General features: G+C 36.7%; 1 protein-coding gene across 1 annotated transcript in view; it reads left to right on the forward strand.

Annotated features, from left to right (window-relative positions):
- KCNIP4 (potassium voltage-gated channel interacting protein 4) overlaps positions 1-13,703 on the forward strand; it is a 1,205,567-nt gene that overhangs the window by 243,877 nt on the left and 947,987 nt on the right. The window lies entirely within an intron of this gene.

Raw genomic sequence — 13,703 nt, forward strand, 5'->3', positions numbered from 1 at the left:
AATTGTGCGGCTGGCTTATACTTTATTTTAACTGATTAAAATATGCAAACTATATGGATTATAACTGACATTGAACTCTGTAAAGTGTATCACTAAAGGAGGTACCTAGTCTAATACTTCCTTTTTACTTAATGCCTTGTCAACACTTAGAGTTTCTTTCTTTTTAAAAATGTGTTCATTTTTGAAATCTCAGAAAACTGAAAAATAAAAACACAAAGAAGAAAATGTAAATCCCCATCAATCCCCCAAATGCAGAAATAATCGTACATAATCTTTTGGCGCAGAGAATTTAAGTAACTTGGCCAATGATACACAGCTAGTAAAGGCAGTGATAAGATGCAAACCCAGGCATCCGTACTTTAAATCATTACACTATACTGCCTTCACTGAAAAATTATTTTGCACATAAACATTGGAGTTAGCTCATTGAGCAGTTTAAGAAAACATTAATTAAAGCTCTAAAGTTACATAACAGCTCTGAATCATTCCCTTTTACTGTGAAGCATGGTCATTTAAATCTGTGAGAACAGCTTGGTAATCATGGATAGATTCTTCAAACTAAAAAAAAAAAAACAAACAGGGAAAGAAGGAAGGAAAGAAGGAAGGAAGGAACAAACGAACGTTCCAGTGTTTAGATATGAAAATCAAGACAGTAGAATCTAGTTTAAATTTTCTTGACATCTCTCAGCTGTGAGGCTCCATTTGCCTTTGCAAGTTTGAATTATTTTCTTTTGTTCTCTTAATCGTTTTATTCTACTTATACATGGAGACATTAGGGAAATACGTACTGTACTTACTATTGAAAATACTTTATGTGATATTTAATGCAACTGGCCAGTGCACATTTCTTGAGCTTGAAAGGTGGAGTCATGTTTAAACGAAGCCCTAAGGATTAGAAAGGAACTGTCATCAACTAGTGTAAACAGATAAAGAAAACATATCAAGTAACTGGCCCTCCCACTATTGTTTCTTCTTTTACCTGTCCCAAAAGTTTCCTTTCTGCACTGCTGATAAGAGGTCAGGGTCCAATGCTAGCCTCTATTGCACCATGGATTTCTAGATGGCTTAGGAGAAGTCACATTCATTTATTTATTCAACAAATGTTTGTTGAACTTTTGTTCTCCTTGCTCCATTGAGCTGGTAACACAAAACTTGGCCTTGATGAATTACCATATTTTCACATTTACATCCCTTCTTAACACCATCACTCCAGGTTCATACAAAGAGAATGTGTAAGCTTTTCTCCCCATAGGTTCTCTATGGAGCATCTGTTAGCAGCAGCTGAAGCAGCAGCAGACAGATAAATTTAAATTGACTCCCTTATATTTCTTTATGTTCCTCTGAGATGAATGGAGTTCATTTCAGAGTTCTTGGGTATCTAATATAATTAGGTTTCCCTCTGTTTCCTTTCCTTCTCCTCTCTTTCTCTCTTATATTCCATCTCATGTATTGAAGATGTGTCTTTCTTACTGATTTCCAACATTAGGTACCATCAGTGATTAGCAACTGTGGGGGTTTCACTACGAAAGAAAAAATATTACTTCTTTATCGATCACTTTTTAGGGTAACAGTTGTGTTGTGAAACTTAATATGTATCTTTGACATGTTTTGTTTGTTAAATTCTTATTCTGAGTGCCGTCATCTTGAAAATGACAAATGCAATGCACATCATCGATCATGCTGCAAGAAATTAGAATCTGAAAAATGCAAATTCCGACATCTAAAATTAAAATGCACTAACTTGGCAAAACAGAAATTTGAGGATTCAGGAGAGGTTTGTTGCGAATAAGTTTGCTCATGAAATTAATCAGTTTTATGTATCCCTTGGTTATATAGTCTTGTAGATTGATTTCTCACACTGTTTTAGTTTATCCTTTAATGTTCTTGGGTTCCTGTGATCATAAGGATATCCATGTTTAAAGAAAGAACTTATCAAATATTAGCAAAATAGAAATAAATTCTTTTTATGAAAGTTTAAATGTGTTTCCTTTGAAGGAGGCCCTCCTAGTTTGTATTAAGTATTTTCTTGTGTTTAGGAACTTCTTAGAATTACTGGGGTTGAAAATGTAATTGTCAATATTTGCCTGTAAAAAATATCAGTTTTATATGATTCAACCTAATAGGTATAAGTACAAAAAGGTTAATAAATATGCTGTTTAGGTAAGGTGGTATTTTAAATAAGTATATTTTTCAGATAACCAGAGCTCCCTTCAAGTGTTATAACTTCCCTGTTAACCAGATGAGATGGAACTCTTTCCAAGCACAGCACCTCCTTTCCTCTCTTCTCAAGTAGAGTATCCCTACTCCTTAATCGAAGGCTCAAAATCATTACTACAGATATTCTAGTCATAATCTAGTGTGATGATGTGATATTTTCAAAAGTTATGGAGTCTGCAGAAGTATTTCTGAGAATGTGTGCTTGGTTTTTATAGTTTTTTTCTTTTTGCTCCACTGGTAAACTGCTATCTCTTCTTTATGTTCTGAGTGTCTCTTAACACGCGACAATATGGGCAGATTCAGGACAAAAAAGGCAAGAAGATGCCAGAACTAGGAGACAACTTGGATTGATCCCAAGTAATGTTGGTGATACAAGACAAAGAAGCAAATTGATAATCATAGATTCAGAATATAAAGCAAACTTGTAGTGGGAGCAATATTAGAAAAGGAATTCTAAGCAGAAATAAGGGAGCTGATGTAAGTGAACAGTGATCAAGAGCCTTGAAGTCAGAAAACAAAGGAAGTAAAGAATCAGGTTAATGAGTTAAGATGTGCAAACTCTAATCAGTTCAACCCAGTCAAGAAAAATAAGCCAGCTAGCAAGAGTAAAATTAGGGACTGCTGGCTGTTGCCTTTTTGTCCCAGTCTTAGACTTCTGATAGAGTGTAGGCGGCCAAAAGCTTGCAAGGTGGGGTTTCCATTGGGAAAAGAGAGTCCCATTGGTTCTGGCATAGCTTAATCCTTGCAAAGACAAAGACTCAGCTTTTCTAGAGGGTCACACGATGCTCAGTGCATTTAACTTACTGCTTATAACCTATTAGATTCTAGGGAGCTATTTACTTAATATATAGTAAGTTATGTAGTTAATTTTGTCAAAATCACATGTAAAATTCACGTCACTAGGGCTCTAAGCAAGAATCCGCAAAGATCTCATTAATCGGGTCATAGCCATAAAACAATGGTCCTTTCTCAGTGAGGGGTGATGTTTCCCCCAGGAGACCTTAGGAAATGTCTGGAGACACTCTTGGTTGTCACAAGTGGGGGAGTACTTCTGACATTTCGTAGGCAGAGGCCAGGGATGCTGCTAAATATCGTACAATGACTAGCAAAGTCCCCAACAAAAATTACCTGACCCAAAATAGTGTCAAGGTTGAGAAACGCTGGCTTAGGAAAACTGAGTATAAGGAAAGTGGAATCTGCCAGCATCCTTTAAAGCCTGTAAAACGTAATAGTTTTAGAAGTACAGGGTGACAAAAACTAAGTAACTCCAGTGTTGGTAGTTTCACCTTTGGAATGAGAGTAGGCAAACTGACCCAGCACGAAACTTTGTTTCACCACCACCTTTACCTGGGTTTGGAGAGAAGTGATTTCTTAGAAGAAATTTCTTACTTATTCTGAGCTCTTAATAGTCAGTTACTTGGGAAGGTGGAATAGCTAAAGTAACTGAGTGCCAGCAGTATTTGGTCAGATCCCTTTACTGCCATCAACGAGCCATTTTAGGAGGCAAGGATGAGTTAGGACCAGCATTGGAGGTAAGGAAATTTGAATGGGTGGGAGCCTGGGAGGTGGAGGATGTGATCCCAACTGATTCACTTGTTGGGGTATGTCTATCAGATCATCTCATAATTAAGTGCCCTAAATTTACCTAATAATGAATCCTTCTTATAGGATTTCAAGGACGCAGAAGTTTCTGCCTTTTATCAGAAGCTCAAGACTGTTCCATATTGCTCCCGTATGTGGACTGAGTTACTTTGGCTAATATAGTCGGGCTCTCCTAGACCACTGTCTTACCATCAAAGCTGGCCAAGAATGATTTGGCTCATTCTTAGCCTTAGCTGCTCCCCATAAAAGTGAGATCATTATAGAAGAGGCTTTCACATGGCTATATTAATAAATTTTGCACACTAATTCCCTCCAGGTAGATGGATCCCAGGTGTCTCCACTTGAATGCCGATCTTAAAGAAACCAGAGCTTTATCAAAGTAACCTGATTTTACAGTTCCTTCCTTAATAAATGTTTGAATGAATGAGCGAATGAATAATGTAAGAGTCAAGTGAAATATTTTGCAATGATGGCACCAGAAGCACAAAGAAAATATTAAAATACTTATTATGAAAACTGTAGATCTTTTCAAAAGGAAAGCAAATTAATTTTTACAAAGTAACTTTTTCCAGTTAGTACTTTTTTGACAGATACAGCTCACCCCTAACATTTGTAGTCCTATACAGTTTCCAGAGCAGATATAATTCATCTACTTCTTGGGCTTGATATAAGGGAAGCCATAGGACCCAATTCTCATTTGTTAAACTGAATTGAAAATAATTTATCTTATAGCAGAAATGGCAACGATACACCATCTAAAGTTCTATCAAGACCAAAGACCAAAAATGGAACAGAAGGGATTTTGTTCCAGTTCACCAAGGAGAATGCTGTCCTCTCATCCATGCTGCAACAAATAAATAGTTTGGCAGTAAAGAAGAAATGCACATCGATGTATAGGAACTTGATACAATAAAATATGATACTTTCAAAAGGCAGATTATTAAAAGATGCTATATCAGTCATAGGTAATGTTTTTTTTTCTTTTGCGGTACGTGGGCCTCTCACTGTTGTGGCCTCTCCCGTTGCAGAGCACAGGCTCCGGACGCACAGGCTCAGCGGCCATGGCCCACGGGCCCAGCCGCTCCGCGGCATGTGGGATCTTCCCGGACCAGGGCATGAACCCATGTCCCCTGCGTCGGCAGGCGGACTCTCAACCACTGCGCCACCAGGGAAGCCTGGCTATGGAGTTTTACGTAGAGCAGAGGGTCCGCTGTGGATGGATCTGAATATGAATTTGCAGCATGCATTAAAAAGGCTTTTAGTGTGACTACTACAGTGAGAGTTTAATAGTTCGTTTACCGTCCTGGAGAGTGTGTAACATGAAAACTTCATTAGGTGGTTTTCGGTTACAGCACACAGTTAGTGTCACTCATTGTCACACATTTGTTCCCTGAATGATGTTCCTGGAGAAGGTCAGAGCCCGTGTTATTTTGCTCGGCACTACTGTGGCAGGATCCTGAATATTTAATCATGCTGCTCTGATGAGAAGGGGGTCTGGCAGCAAGTTTCAGGGGAGTATGTGCAGTGTTATCGTCCTCAGACTGCTGTTTGGAAATGAATCCGTGGAGCACACTCAAGGACATTCAAGAGGCACAGAGGATTCTGAGACATTCTTTTCCTTCAGCTAGTCAAAATTGAATTTAGAATTGTTAAACAATGCCCAAAGAAGTCTTTATTTTCAGCATAATTTAACATTTCCCTTTATGTGAGTCAAAACAAGAATATATCAATATAATTTGGGGGGAATCGCAGCAGTTGTATTTTGTTGTTGTTACATTGCTTCATTTTCCATAATGGGGTGCCAGTGCGTGCTCTCCCATCAATTTCATCTGAAAGTTGTATGTCCTGGCAGCTCTAGGAGTTATTATAATATGATGGAGGTTATCATAATTAGCTGCAGGGCTAGAATCTATGCTGTTTTTTGGCATTTGGCCTATTGCTTTCATGTAGTTATGAAAGCATCAGTGGAAGCTTTAGCAGGAACTTTGCAAAAGAGAATCATAAACAGGTATATTATATTAATGAGTAAATATGTTTCAGTGATTATCTAATGTCATTGCTGTTTACATAAGTGAGAAAATTATTTTTTGTTGAACAAATCAAGAAAATTTCAGGTTTTTTTTTTTTTACAAAATAATTTTTTAAATTGAGTTATAAGTGACATATAGCATTGTGTAGTTTTAGGTGTACAGCATAATGATTTGGTATATGTATATATTGTGAAATGATTACCATAATAAGTTAGTTAACATTCATTCCCACACATAGCTACAAAATAATTGTTTTCTTATGATGAGAAATTTTAAGATTTACTCTCCTTAGCAATGTTCACACATACAATAAGTACTGTTAACTGCAGTTACCATGCTGTACATTACACCCCTCAGACTCATTTATCTTATAACTGGAAGTGTGTGTTTTTGATCATTTTCACCAATTTTGCCATCCCCCAGCCCCAGCTCACCAATATGTTCTCTGTATCTATATATGTTCGTTTTTGTCTTTGTTTTCTTTAAGATTCCACATGTAAGTGAGACCATACAGAATTTGTGGTATTTGTCTTTCTCCATCTGACTTATTTCAACTACCCTCAAGGTCCATCCATGTTGTTGCAAATGGCAGCATTTCCATCTTGAAAATTTCAGTTTGAATATCACTGTTATTTCTCATAATCTTTAGACTAATTCTTTGTTTCCTTGTTTTTTATTTTAAACTCTTCTTTGACTTTTTAAAATTTACATCTTCTCTTTTTAAAAAACTGTTTTATGATAAACAGTGTAAGGCAATTTGATCTTGAGTGACAAATAGGGCAAATCCATTTATAACTGAGACAATGTGACAGCAGCCTTGTAGGTCACCTCTGTCTCCTTCAGGAGTTCCATCCATAGTCAGCTTTAACTGTCACTTCTACGTGAATGACTTCTACATGTGACCTTCAACCTTGACCTTTCTTCTGACTGCTAGGTTAGCATTTCTAAATGCTCAGTATATACCTTAACATTATCTAAGAGTTAATTACTGACCTCTGCCTGGAAAATAGTAGAGACTCAATAAAAAAATTTCTGAAGCGATCATCTGTATGTGTTAGTTGGGATTTGGGGGAGGCCAATACGTTTATCGCTCCTTTCAATTTTTTTTTTTTATTATTGTATACTGCCCTTTACTTAGTTACTTCAGTCTCAAAATTATCTTTTCTGAGCTCTCACCTCCCAAGAGAATGAAGCCGAAAGCCCTGTGCCTATACGTTATGAAACAAAAACAAACATTGGTTGGGTTCAGCTTAATCATAATTATATTAGCCAAATTGTATATAACATGTGATAATTGAAAAAGAAAGACTAATCTTCAAAAAATATAATAGTGGGAGAGAGGGAAGCGAATTAGCATGCTGGATCCCAGTTCAGATCGTCTGTGTGGCCTAATTGTTTTTATGTACATTGGCCATTCTATGAAATGTTGTAAAAAGCCAGTGTCGAGCTTCCCTGGTGGCTCAGTGGTTGAGAGTCCGCCTGCCGAGGCAGGGGACGCGGGTTTGAGCGCCGGTCCAGGATGATCCCACATGCCGCAGCGTGGCTGGGACCGTGAGCCATGGCCGCTGAGCCTGCACATCCAGAGCCTGTGCTCTGCAACGGGAGAGGCCACAACAGTGAGAGGCCAGCGTACCACAAAAAAAAAAAAAAAAAAAAAAGCCAGTGTCACCACGCCTGTGTGTGTCCATTAGATTTGAATAGACACCACAGGACTGCTTTTGCTTCATGACTTTTGCTGAAGCCAAATGAGCAACCTGATTGTGTTAAACCAGCCTATTGATTGCCTTTGATATAAGTGAAAATGAAGCTTCCTTCACTCATGATTTGTTTTGAAATGGAAGGCAGGGGGTTCATTACTAAGATGATATCCCAGGCTCTCAACAATTGTAGGTGACTTTAGGCAGTAATATCTGGTGGATTATTGAAACATTCATAGAATCATAATTTTATCATCTTCAGGTTGCAATTGACTTTTCTTTGACTTTGCATTCCGAGACGGAACTTGGTTTAGGTTGCTTTGATGATCAAAAGTCTGTGTTTTTTGAGAACTCAGGAGATTCTAAATTTGTAACATTTCCTACCCAAACCCAAGAATTCTGTGACTTTATGTGGAAGGGGCAGGGGAGAGGCGGGCAAGAAATCTTTCAGACAGGCATTACATTACAGCTAGTTCTGATGGAAATAGGTCAAGGACCATACTTTGTGAAAAACTGGGGAGGAGTGTGGGTAAAATTGAAGTGAATAAGTTCCAGGGGTCTCAATAAAGTAAAAATATTTATATACGAACACTTTAAAATTGCTATATACTTATAGGATATTATTTTTATATTCTTAATAATACATGCATTTTTTTCATGCAGGGGATTACATACCTGCTTAATAGTAGAATGAATCTAAGTAAAGGTAACTAACTTGATATTTAATTTCAGTGCTAAATTAGAACCCAGTTCCTTAACTCTATATGGCTCATTAGAGAGTGGGGGGGGGAATCTATCACAAAGAAAATAAGCTAATATAAATTTTTTCAAGACGTGGTTTTCAGCCTACTTTTGTGAAAGAATGGGCCTTGGGATTCATCAGGTCCTCCTTTTTATAATCTGGGAGTAAATCTGTGGCTGGGAAGGTGGCAACTTTCCTCCTACGAGTACCTCAGTCTACCCTGCTTCCAAGTTCTTCATGTTGACTTCTTTGAAGTACAACGCATGCATCTGACTCTGACTTTCAGGGCTGTCCATCAGCAAAATACATCTATCTGTTCCCAGCTCCCGTAACAATAATAATCAGGCTTTCAGATAGGGCTCCGGGTAGGCGGAGCCCCATCGAAGGAGTCCTCACTCAGCTCTTGCTGGCACATATGTACAACAGACTCTTTCCCTAAACTATGTCATAAACAATTTTCACTTACCTCTGAATTCACATGTATGAAAATCTATGTTTCTCCCTCTTGAAAAGCAAACAAAAAATAGCTACAACTTCAGCCATCTGGGTATTTTTAAATCTCACGATTTGTATTAAATACATACTTCTATGGATCTATTTGCATGTAAATATTTGTACTATCTCACCTCTTTTATGCCAGTGTGATGCAGAATTCTCATATCTATCAATAGTTTTGTTCTCATTTCATCACAGTAAATTATGGATAGTCTAATGAATTATTATATTATCTAGGTGTTACCTAGAATACTATTTAGATGGGTTTTTTGGGTTGATTTAGACCTAGGCACATGAAATGGGGACTTCTCCAGCCAGTAGGTTTGATTTTTGACTTGCTTTATAGTCTCAAAGCTGTTTCCAAAGTTGATGCAAAAGTTATCCGTGTGTTGGTATGCTGTTTATTCATTGAAGTAGGCGGATAGTGATGTTTCTGGAATAATAATGGACCTAGCTTTGGCACGTTCCTCTCTAATGGACAACTACCTAGTCTGATATTTTATCAAGACCCACTTTCAAAACCTGTGACTTTGCCGCAAGGCTCTGCTCTGCTTCTCTCTGCAGCCCCATGGTGAGCTATTTTTAAGCTGCACATGTTTAATTTTGCAACTTGTGACAATTGGAAAAGCATCATAATGTCTATTCCTACTGAGGCACACCAAATACACCAACATGTATTGAGAGGGGCAGCATTTGGGGGAAAACTTCATGGGGCAAGAGTCTTCTTGGGAATTACTGGATTCTTTCTTCCTTGAAGGAAAGCCAACACTCTTCCCTTAATCAATCATGTTTATTTATTTATTTTTCCATTCTAAGGAGAATGAGCATAACCCAAGTGTATTTAAGATTTGCTTTACCTGGATTTGAACTGCTCAAGAAGAGCTAGTCAGAAAAATAAATAAAATTCCAAAATGTAACTGGGAGAGATGCATGCTGAAATGAGCCTGTACTTTCACATTCCCTGTAAGTTACTTAACAAGACCAGTGGTTACCTGTGGAATCATCCCTCATCGTAGGACCTTTGGTTTTTACTGCATGATGTACCGGCTTGCCTTTAAATTAAATTTAGCTGTAACTGTACTTCAGTTAACTTTAGTAGCCTCTGTACCATGTGCTAAAAGTGCTAACTAGTTTGTTCATCCAGAAAAGCCTTGAGCCCTTGTGAACTGTTGTGAAGTTTACTCACATTTCTCTGTGAATGACAGTGGCTTTTACTCACGCACTTCTGAAACGTTAAGGACGTCTGTTATTTTTGAACATGCAGCCTTGGTTATTGATATATTATAGGAGATAATCGTTGTATTAATCCAAATTAGCTGATAATTAAGAGCATTTTTCTTTTTTTGTTTTCTAACGCTCTGTGACATTTTATATTTGTTTTCCTAATTCTGTTTTGTAAGTTCCTGAGGATAGCATTAAGCAACAATATGTTCCCTACACACCCCCAATGGTAAATAGACACAGGCAATGGATTCACCAACAAAATTGGTGATTTATAGTTGCCTTTCCTAGAGGAAAAATTGGTCAGATTGGTGCTCTGGGCTTTAACATCAAAAATGAGCCCTAAGGGCTGATTTCAAGAAAGTTCCTCAACAGAATGATTTATAGAGTATTAATTAGCTGTTCAGAGATTACAGAAATATTCATATACGGAGCAGGTACCCATATGTGTGTTCTAGATATCCACATGGCTTACTCTTGTGCCTTGCCTTCTTCAAATGCTTACCCAAATATCACCTTGATGAGGACTCAATGATCACCCCATTTTACTTGTACCACCATCCCCTCCCTTCATTCAGCATATTCAATTCTCCTTGTCCCTCTCTATTGTCTTTTCCCCCCCATTATGATGTAAGCTCCATGAATCACTGTTTTGTCTGTTTGGTTCACTTCTGTATATTCAGAACCTAAAATAGTAATGCATAATAGGTGTTCAAAAGGTATTTAAAATGTTTAATTTATTTAATTTTAAGTGAACTCTGTATTTTGAGATAATTGTAAATTCACAGGCAATTGTAAGAAATGATACAAAGAGATCCGTGGTAAAGTATTTAGTTTCCCCCAATGGTAACATCTTACAAAACTCTAGTAGAATATTACAACTAGGATATTGACATTGATACAGTCAATGTCAATTGACAATATTTCTATCAGCACAAGGATCTATCATGTTGCACTTTTATAGCTACATTCACTTCCCTCTGGCCCCTACCCTTTCCTTAATCTTTGGCATCCACTAATCTGTCATCCATTTAAAAAATTTTGTCATTTCAAGACTGTTACATAAATATAATCGTGCAGTATGTAACCTTTTAAGATTGGCTTCCCCCACAACCCTGCCCCTGCTCAGCATAATCTCCTTGAGATTCATCCAGGTTGTAGATATCAACAGTTCATTCCTTTTTTCTTGCTGGTGTGTATGAATCACTATTTGTTTATAGGCTGTTTCCAGTTGGGGGCTGTTATAGACAAAAACGCTATAAGGGTTTAGATAAAGATTTTTGTCTAAACATATATTTTCATTTCTCTGGGATAGATGCTCAGGAGTGCAATTGCTGGGTTAAATGGTTGATATATGTTTAGAATTTTTTTAAAAAGCTACCAGACTGTTTTTCAGAGTGGCTGTACCATTTTACATTCCCACCAGCAATGTATGAATGGTCCAGTGTCTCTGCATCCTTACCGGCCTTTGGTCTTATCACTAGTTTTTCATTTTAGCCATTCAGCTAGATGTGTAATGATGGACTCACTGTAGTTTTATTTTTCATTTCAGTTATGACTAATGGTATCAAACATCTTTGCATGTGCTCTGTTGCCATTTGAATATCTTATTTTGGTGAAATGTCTTCATGTCTTTTGTTCATGTTCTAACTGGGTTGTATGCATTTTCCTGTTGAGTTTTGTACGTTCGTTATATAGTCTAGATAATAGTGTTTTGTCAGATATGTGGTTTGCAAATATTTTCTCCCACTTTGGAGCTTGACTTTTCATCCTCTTAAATGAGTGAGAGTTTTAAAATTTGATGACATCCAACTTAGCAATTTTGCTTTTATAAATAATCCTTTGGTGTCAAGTCCGAAAAATCTTCACCTAGCCCCAAATTGTAGAGATTTTCTCTTATTTTTTCTTAAACTTTTGTAGTTTTACCTTTAATTTTGTGATCCTTCGTGAGGTAATATTTGTATAAGATGTGAGATCTTGGTGAAGGTTCAGTTTTTGCCTATAGATGTCCAATTGCCCCAGCACCACCTGTTGAAAGGCTCTCTTTCCTCCACTGATTTTCTCTTGGCATCTTTGTCAAAAATCAGTTGTGGATAATTGTGTGGATTTACTTCTAGGTTTTCTATTCTGTTCCATTGAACTATGTACCCATCTCTCTACCAATACCACAGTCTTAACTAGTGAAGCTGCATAACTCTTGAAATCAGGTAGAATTATTTAAAGACTTAATCTTCTTTTAAAAATTGTTTCAGCTATTCTAGTTTCTTTTACTCTCCATATAATTAATATAATATTTTCTATATTAAAAATAATCTTGCTCATATTTTGATTAGAACTGTGTTAAACCGTATGTCAGTTTGGGAAGAATTGGCATCTTTACTGTGTTGAGTCTTCTAATACATGAACGCAGAGTATCTCTGTTTATTCAAAACTTTTATTTCCTTCTCCAGAGGTTTTGAAATTTTCAGCATACAAATTTCATACACGTTTTGTTAGATTTAAACCTCAGTATTCATTTTTTTGAGCCATTGTTAATGATACTGTGTTTTAATTTTTATGTTTATTGCTAGTACAAATGACTTCTCAGTAGTACAATTAATGTTGAGCTCGTATTCTATGACTGCTGAACTCACTATTCATTCTAGGAGTATTTTTAAGTTTTTTTGTTTTTTTTTTGTATTTTCTACATAGACAATCATGTCATCCTCAAATAGGATGTTTATTTTTTTCTTTACAGTCTGTATGTCTTTAATTTCCTTTCTTATCTTATTGCACTGGTACTACTTCCAACTCTATATTGAATAATGCTGGTGAAAGCAGACATTCTTACCTCGTTCCTAATCTTTGGGTGAAACCATTCAGTCTCTCATCATTAAGTATAATGTTACCGGTAGGTTTTTGTAGGTGTGCTTTATCAAGTCGAAGAAGTTGCCCTCTATTCCTATTTCACTGAGATTTTTTTTTAAAAATTATGAATGCATGTTAGCTCTGTCATATATTTTTTTCTGAATCAATGTATGTGATTTTTTTTCTTTAGCTTGTTAATATGGTAAATTACTTTGCTTTTTCCACATCAAGTCAGTCTTGCGACCTTAGAGCCTTAGACTGAACCACACCTGGTTGTGGTAGATCATTCTTTTTATATATTGCTGAATTATTCTGTTAATGTTTATTAAGGATTTTTGCATGTGTATTAATGAGAGATATTTGTCTGTAGTTTCCTTTTTTGGTATTGTCTTTATTAGGGTAATACTGGTTCATAAAGTGAATTAGGAAGTGTTACTTCCTTTCTATTTTCTTGAAGATATTGTGAAGAATTGGTGTTAATTCTTCTTTACATATTTGGTAGAATTCTCCAATGAAACCATGTGGCCTGAAGATTTTTTTTTTTTTTTTAACATCTTTATTGGGGTATAATTGCTTTACAATGGTGTGTTAGTTTCTGCTTTATAACAAAGTGAATCAGTCATACATAAACATATGTTCCCATATGTCTTCCCTGTTGCGTCTCCCTCCCTCCCACCCTCCCCATCCCACCCCTCCAGGCTGTCACAAAGCACCGAGCCAATATCCCTGTGCCATGCGGCGAAGATTTTTTTGAGGGGGAGTTTTCAAATTGTAAATTCAATTTACTTAACAATTATAGGACTGTTCAAATTATTATCTGTTATTTCATATTTGGTAGATTTTTTTAAAACA

This window comes from Delphinus delphis, chromosome 5 (assembly GCF_949987515.2).
Source record: "Delphinus delphis chromosome 5, mDelDel1.2, whole genome shotgun sequence".
Taxonomy (NCBI): Eukaryota; Metazoa; Chordata; class Mammalia; order Artiodactyla; family Delphinidae; genus Delphinus; species Delphinus delphis.